Source organism: Prionailurus viverrinus, chromosome F2 (assembly GCF_022837055.1).
Source record: "Prionailurus viverrinus isolate Anna chromosome F2, UM_Priviv_1.0, whole genome shotgun sequence".
In the NCBI taxonomy this organism is placed as follows: domain Eukaryota; kingdom Metazoa; phylum Chordata; class Mammalia; order Carnivora; family Felidae; genus Prionailurus; species Prionailurus viverrinus.
Genome location: NC_062578.1, coordinates 67,591,853 through 67,598,309, shown reverse-complemented (window position 1 = coordinate 67,598,309; position 6,457 = coordinate 67,591,853). Strand labels below are relative to the sequence as shown.

Genomic DNA, 6,457 nt, shown 5'->3' with positions numbered 1-6,457 from the left:
AACCAACATTTTCCAAAAGATCAATGCACGATGGCACAAAATCCATACATGGGTAAAACACTCATTTAAAGTGTGAGATAGCTTAACGGCCGTTAGCAGAACCGAGTTCAAAAAGCCCATTGACATCTCAGGTTCCAAATTGTCATTCATCTTGAAGAATTTATCACTAGCCAAGTTGGGTGAGGTATCAGAGAAGAATACCCACCCATAGTTACCTGGAAAGGCTATTAAATTCTGCCTCCCCCCTGCTCCCCCTTTTCAAACTGTGTATCCCAGTGAGGCAGAATTTTCTTCCCAGACTCCAGTGAAACCAGTATATCACACAGGACTGAATGCAGAGGCGCAGATGAGAATCCAGAGGTACTCTCTAACCCAGACACTAAAGAAATTTACAAAAATACCAAACAGTCCCACCCTTCTCACTAAGTTATTTGGTTTGGGGGAACATATATTTTTTACATAAAAATATGACTTGCATTAATATGTCATGGCTTGTTTAAATGAATTAATAAACATTTTTAATGTTTTAATTTTTAATCTCTGAGATGATAAATATCAGTAAGTATCACCCATGTAGTAAAAAGTTTTCAAATGACCCCAGGCTTGGCCCATCTACAGCAACCCCACTGTTAAGTATAATGTGAGCCAAAATTTGATGTTCTTTCCCTCTTAAGAGTTCCTTTGTTCCAGTTACATATTTCTAGTCACTATAGCCTATTCTGTCTTATTCCACCATCCTATAAACTCACCACCAGGCAGTGTATATATCATAGTTCCAGGGACCTAGTGGCTGTGTTAGGATCTGGTATGGTCATGAATGGGTTCCCAGAAAGACAGCAAAGAGAGTTTTGCAGATGATAACTAAATGCCGTGAGGATTTGAGACTCTTGAGCATGAAACAAGTAGAAACCTTCCTTCCCAAGCCCATTTCCCTAGGGAATGTCTTCTGTAGTGGGTTTAATGGTGGTCGTCAATAAGGTATAGGACCTCCAATAAGGTCCCAATCCCCAGAACCTGTGAATATTACCTGTATGGCAAAAGAGTGCATATTACCTTATATGGTAACAGATAAGATGGAATTATCTGGGTGGGTTCTAAGTGCCTTCACAAGTGTCCTCAGAAGAAAGTGGCAAAGGAAAATAAGACAGAGAAAAGAAGATGGAGATTGGAGATTGGAATGATGTGGCCAGAAGCCGGGGAACACCAAGGAATGCCAACAGCCATGAGAAGCCAGAAGAGGCAAGGAAGAGATTCTTCCCTGGAGCCTTCAGAGGGAGCAGGGCCCTGCTGACACCTTGATTTCAGAGTTCTGGTCTCTAGAATACATTTTTATAGTACTAAGGCATCCAGTTTATGGTACTAAGCCATCCAGTTTATGGTGGTTTGTTCTAGCAGCCCTGGGAAACTAATATACCTTTGATGGTCTGGGAACAGGCATGCCAACTGCTTGTTAGTAATAACAATAACAACAACAATAATAAGAGTATCTACTGAATATCCACTCTGTGCCAAGCACGGCGCTAAGCGCTCAATTGCACAACTTCATGAGACAGGCATCATTGTCACAGGCATCATTTGTAAGTGAGGAAGATGAGACTTGGGGTTACAGGGCTAGTAAGAGGAGGAGCTGAGATTAGACCCAGGATGTGTTGGACTCTTTCTTGTTGGCTTTCATCAGTACCTTGGGAAGTACTGCAAAGACGGCCCATTTCATCGTGAGGGGGAGTCAGGGAAAAGAGAACAGAGCAGGCGGGGACCAGCATGGAGCAGAGAGAAGCCGAACAATCCCAGGGGGCCCTTTAGCAGCTTCCAGGGCCCCCCTCAAACCTGCCAGGGCAGGGCTTGGCAGGGTATGGAGAAGGGGAGGAGGGCTGGGGTTCAGGATGCTCTTGGTCGCTGTTCAGAGCCAAAGACTGTTTTCATGGTGGTTCCATAATTCCCATACCTTCCGCCTAGACTGGTAAGGCAGCCAGGAAGCACATATTTCATGCAGGGTGGATGTTGTCAGCCAGTGTTGGTCTGGCAAGCCCTCTGTCCTCTCGGGCAATCCGAAGAGAGTCTGCCCAGTTGCTGCCAAAGCCCCCGTGAGGCCCTGCTTGTCAAGACATTGCCATTCATGTCGCCTGAAGGCATTTGGGGCAATTTCCATTTCCTTCCCTGAGGCCCAGTTTCCCTTTGATCTTACACATCTGGCTCTGGTCTATAAACTCAACTCAAGGAGTAATTAATGCAAGCTCAAAGGAAGGGAAAAAGCCGAAGGGAGCTCTCTTCTACAGCCAGCTCAGTTCAAAGTGCTCGAGGACAACCTGAGCAGGATAGCGTTATGAGGTTCCAGAGCTATCATCACCCCAACTGCATTGGGAGCAGACAGGGTTGGCTCTGCTGCAAACAGCGTTTGCTTGTAATTGCTTAGGATGAAGGATTTGTTGCGGTGGGTGTAGCACAAACAGTCTGAGGACAGACTCCAACAATTCTTACAACTAAAGGCTATCGGATGAGACAGCACCACTCTTTTCCTCCAGCCCACGGCTAAAGGTACGACAAGGAATGAAATGAATCAGGTAAAGGGCCCAACATTTACTGAGCACCTACTATGTGCCCGGTGCTTCGCATACGTTAGTTAATCTGCGAAACAACTCTGAAATGAAAGTGTTATTTCTCACATTTTTTTTCCAGAGGACGATACTGAAGCTCATAGAATTTCTGTCTAGTAAAATCTGATCTAGTAAGACCTGAATTATCACAGCCTGGGCCACTTTCACCATCCCGTGCAAAATAAACACTAAGATTGAATAACGTGACCCTTGTATGTACAACGAAGATCGATCGGGGGCACTGGAACATGAACATGTCTGAATGAAACACAAACATTCATAAAATTGGATCTATAAATTCAAGACATTCTTTTTGTTATTTTTGGTGGGTCAGAGGGTGTGTGCTGAATTCTAAGCCAAAATGTGCCCAACGTGACATTCCTCAATCTATGGAATGTGGCCCATGGATCAGAGCTGGCTCACCATGTGCTTCTGACCAGGCTAGGAGGAAATACAGAAACTGAGCAGAAGCGTTCAGGAACATTCACTGCAATTTGACATTCACGCCATTTTTGCTGTATTTTACATAAGTATTGAGTACGATAGATTAGAAATTTAAACATCTGATCCTTCACTGCAGAGAAGCCTGTGAGAGCATGCACATCTGGTCATGCATGAAGCCATTCGAACAAACGAATGTTATAATAACAATATGTTTTGGACGTGCATATATAATCATTTGAATGTGTGCTTAAATCAGATCTATTCAAGCCTTCCTAACTCATCCTTGTGGTTCTTGCCAGAGTCCCGTTGCTTATTGTTCAGCGATAGTGTTTATTTGTTTAACTTTCCACGGGTTGGTGAAAACAGCATTCTATTTTCTATAGTCTCGGGGAAAAATCCCGATTCCTTAGCAGGCAAGGCACCTTCTCACCATTCTCTTCCATACTCTGCCTGGTCCAGGACGCTTACGCTGCCCGAAATGCCTCTTCCTTGTCTTTGTCTGTGAGCTCTATCTACAGTCTTCGAGGCTCAACTCAAGCAACATCTCCTTGGAGCCTCCCTCCAACCCTCTGCCCAGCTTGGGTCATTTCATCTTGGATGCTCCCAGCGCACACTGCACAGGCCTGGCTCACGGTGCCCCCTGGCATGGATTACATATCTCTTCCCTGTTCCACATCTTCTGCCGCCCTGTGCACCTGGCCTGAGACCCCTTCCTGCTTCGCGAATCAGACCAAAGGTCATCTCCTCCAGGAAACCTTTCCACACCGCAAATTAACAGCTTCTTTCATTCATTCATTCAACACGAATGTGTTGAGCACCTGGTATGCGCAAGATCTTGTGTTAGATTCTGGAGAAAGGTCCGTCACCCGACAGGACAAGGACCCCACATTCTAGAGGGAAGAGATATTAGAAAATGAAGCAAACAATACATACAATCATCGCAGGTAGTGGGACGTTCTGTGAAGGGAGAAAACCAGGGTGCCATGATGGAGCATTGATGGGGGTGAGGAGGACTGCTCAGGGAGAAGTCACAGGGAGTTGGACGCGTGGGCCTGAAGGGTGAGAAGAAGCCAGCTATTGTAAGGACAGGGACAAGTGTGTTGCAGACAGAGGGAAGAGCAAGGGCGAAGGCTGTTGGTGGGGAACACATTCGCTGTGTTGCAGGGACAGCCAGAGGCTGTGAGTCTGGGACAGAGAGCAAGGAGGAGAGTAGGAGGAGGTGAAGTCAGAGAGGGAGGCAGGGGCCGGACCTCTAGGGCTCTCTCGGCCACGGCAAGATTAGAGTTTAGTTTAAATGCGGTGGGAATCCCTTTCCACGCTACCCAGGGAGGAGTCCATTCAGCGTTGTTCTGCATTCAGGTTGTAACTTCCGGGAAACTTTCACCATCTCCGGAGCTCTTGATGTCCTGAAAATAAAGGAGGATGCTCTCAAATCTCTTGCAGCAGGAACCCACTTGGGTGGCACGGGCCTTGGCTTTCAGATGGAACGGTACATCTACAGAAGGAAAAGTGAAGCTTGGGAGAAGCTGCTGCTCGCAGCTCCTGCCACTGTTGCCATTGAAAACCCAGCTGATGTCAGTATCGGGTCATCTGGGAATACTGGCCAGCGAGCTGGGCTAAAGTCTCCTGCTGCTGCTGGAGCCACTCCTATTCCCGGCCGCTTTGCTCCTGGAAACTTCACTAACCAGACCCGGGCAGCCTCCTGGGAGCCGAGACTTCTGTGTGGTCGTTCAGCCCAGGGCTGACCACCAGCCTCTCACAGAGGTGTCTTATATTCACCTACCTACACACTGCTCTGTGTGACACAGACTCTCCTCTGTGCTACGTGGGCATCGCCATCCCTTGCAACCAGGGAGCTCACTCGGTGGGTCTGGTGGGGTGGGTGCTGTCCTGGGGAGCTCCGCGCATGCGTAGCACCATTTCTGGTGAACCCGTAAGGAAGGTCGTGCCCCCTCTCTGAAGAGATCCTGAAGGGGTTGAAAAGGAAGAGCAGGCCACTGCCAAAAAGGCTGTGATCATGGAGGGATTTCAGGGTGAATGGACTGCTTCCGCTGCTGAGTTCACTGCTACTCAACCTGAAGTCAGGCTGGTCTGAAGGCGTGCAGGTGCCCTTTGTGCCCACCCAGCAGTTCCCTCCTAAAGACTGGTCCACAGCTTCCACTGTTCAGGCCACCGAATGGGTAGGAACAACCACCGAGTGGTCCTAAGCTGCTCTTTCACAAGGGCAAACAAAATGGAAATTAGGTTGATGGAAAATGAAGGTCTCTAAAAAAATTAAAACATAAAAGAAATTAAATGCGGTGGGAATCCACTAGAAGGTTTAAACAAAGGAGAGATGCAATCGGGTTTATCTCTTTCAAAGAACATCCTGGCTGGTGTGTCAGGGGGCAATGCTGAAGCACCACTTAGGAGGCAGCGACCGTGGTCCGGGTGAGAGATGATGGTGGCCTGGGCTGGGATAGCAGTGCTGGCAATGAGGACAGGAGGGAGGATTCAGGTTATGTTCTGGAAGCTGGGCTGACTGCTGGAATGAGTGATGTTTTGGGAGTTCTACTGGATGTAATACTATAAAGCTTGGGACACCTGGATGGCTCAGTGGGTTGAGCGTCCGACTCTTGATTTCAGCTCAGGTCATGGTTCATGAGTTGGAGCTCCACATTGGGCTCTGCACTGACAGCATGGAGCCTGCTAGGGACTCTCTCCCTCTCTCTCTGTCTGCCCCTCTCCTGAGTGCTCTCTCTCTCTCAAAAATAAGTAAATAAACTTAAAAAAAATACTACAAAATGTAATTGTAGGAATATTGGAGTTCTCTTCAGCTCTGAGTCTGGGCTTTACTAAAAGCCTTAAACAGAAAACATCCTAATTACAAAAATGTCCACTGGGAAAACAATGCAAATGTGATTATGTGCTAGCTGGAACGTAGGTGTTGGCATGTGAGTCTACAGGCATTTTCTGATCCAACATTGCCGTTATATCAGAGAAACAAAACAAAACATTAGCAGATAAGTGTCCAAGTTTTAAGTCCAAGAAGCAGCCCTGAACCTCACCCCAGAGACTGTTCTCTTGGCTGACAATGAATCAATCAGATGCTTTGTTTGAGCCCCATAATTCTATCCTAATATTAACCAAGGAAACGTGTCCAGAAGACAGAGTGACAGGTCTTTGGGCAAGGAAGTGTGTGACAGCCAAGGATTCGCTTTGCTGTTCAGTCCTTTGTTTTTCTCAGTATTCCAGAGCTCCCTAGGAATCTGGGGGAATCAAGATTTGAGTCAGCAGGACTCCAGAGTCTATGCAATAAACCTCAGGGACCAAATCAGTCGTGATTGTGCTCATTAACATGATGGATCCAGACACTGATAAGCAGGTGGGTGGCAGGCGAATGTGGGTACTAATCACATTTCACTCTCCTGTGCTTGAGT

The 6,457-nt window shown here is 47.1% G+C and overlaps 1 pseudogene; it reads left to right on the top strand.

The window, feature by feature from the left end:
- Nucleotides 1–1,158: 1,158 nt before the first annotated feature.
- Nucleotides 1,159–5,245, top strand: LOC125156212 (40S ribosomal protein SA-like; annotated as a pseudogene).
- The last annotated feature ends 1,212 nt before the right edge of the window (nucleotides 5,246–6,457 follow it).